This window comes from Empidonax traillii, unplaced genomic scaffold (genome assembly GCF_003031625.1).
Source record: "Empidonax traillii isolate 1590-97213 ecotype Southwest subspecies unplaced genomic scaffold, ASM303162v1 scaffold631:size1259156, whole genome shotgun sequence".
Lineage (NCBI taxonomy): Eukaryota > Metazoa > Chordata > Aves > Passeriformes > Tyrannidae > Empidonax > Empidonax traillii.
The window spans coordinates 1,779-3,396 of NW_020955824.1; positions in this window are offsets into that span (position 1 = coordinate 1,779).

A 1,618-nucleotide genomic window follows, 5' to 3' on the forward strand; every position below is an offset into this window, starting at 1 on the left:
CGGAAAATATGACTCTGGAGGGAATGTTTTCCTCTGAATCAGGCAGGTAAGTAACTCTTTGCTTGGCCCTCACTAACCTGAAGCAGAAGAGTAGCAAGCATGCCTGTTCCTCTGCACACCTTTCCTGTCCCCAGGAACATGCTGTGTACAGAGAGACCTTAATTTTAATCTTCAACTCAGTTCAAATGCGTTTGTTGCTATGACATTTTCAATTTTTTGCCTTTCTAGTAGTTGCAGTATTCTCACTTGAGAAAGGCTGTCTGAACAGCGGAAAGCAGAACAGGCTGTCTGCTTTCAGGTACAACAGACTGCCATTGTAGAGCTGGCTTATAAATTACAGACTTGTGGATGAATGTAGATACCACAAAGTTCTCTGCAAGAGTAGTGCTGACTGAGGATTTCAACCATTGGGAACATTGATTTCTATCTGGTAACATTCACCTCCAAGAACTTCTCTACACACATTACTAGATACAGAATGTGAATTTAGGAGCCTTAAATATGAGCCTTTTAAAGGTTGCAATAGAGATTTCAGAGATGCTTGAACTAATGTTCTCTCTCCGCCCCATTTGTCTTGCCAAATCAAATATGGGTTGAATCATATTCACCACAGTCAGATACCAGCCTGAAGGAGGAAGTAGGAAATGCTCCCTTCTTTAGCAATAACGAGGACACGAGCCACAAAAATGACTGACCTGGCAGGGCTGAACAGAAAAATTTAAGTGCAGTGCCGGGGTACTGCCTTGCAAAGTTCAAGTCACACTGCCGGGACAAGGGGGTTTCCGCAGTACAGTGGGGTGGAGACATCCCTGTTTGCCTTTATCTGCCTACTGTCTGGAGGGCTGGGAGCTCACCCAGGAACAAGGAACTAACACAAACCGACCGAATAAACTTAACAAAACTGCACTAGTCCAGGCTACACGTTGCTGGGGACAATGTAAGGGGAAACTTTTTCTAGAGGTCTGCCTGCTTTCCACGCCTCTATCCTCCCAATCCACTCTTCCCAGCCCTGTACTGTACCCGCCCCCATCTCTGCTACTGCCTGCTGATGACCCGAGAACTTACTTCTGTGAAACAGGAGGCAATTTGGTGCTAAATCAGCTTAGCTATAGAGGGAGTCTGTCTTCAGGCTGGTTCTGCTTCTTTTCTTGTGCTAGGACAGTGTGTGGAAGACTACTGTGCGTTCGAAGGGTTAATCTTGCCGTGGAGAAGCCTGTGTGAAACGTCACACCCGCAACCATGCAATCACTACACAGCAGTGAGTACATGTGGGCAGGGATGAGGAAATCAGAAGCTGTTTTAGCAACAGCACATAGCCATGTTACTTAGCTGTAACAGGACACCATATCCTAGGGCACAGGCATAAACTTAAAGATACAGTACTTTTCTTCCACAAACAGGTAGAGTTGCATTGTTTCTACTATATGAATTGTGGGAGCCCCCGGTGGTCCAGGGGAAAATTCACTGCACTGTCACTGCAGAGACCCGGGTTCGATTCCCGGTCGGGGCCCCTCCCCGGGCAGATGGAGCTCGTTAGCCCGTAAGGCAATCCATCTACGTCCTGAGGACCTCGCTGCCACCGTCCAAGCGTGCTTGGCCCCGGCAGATGAACCTCAGG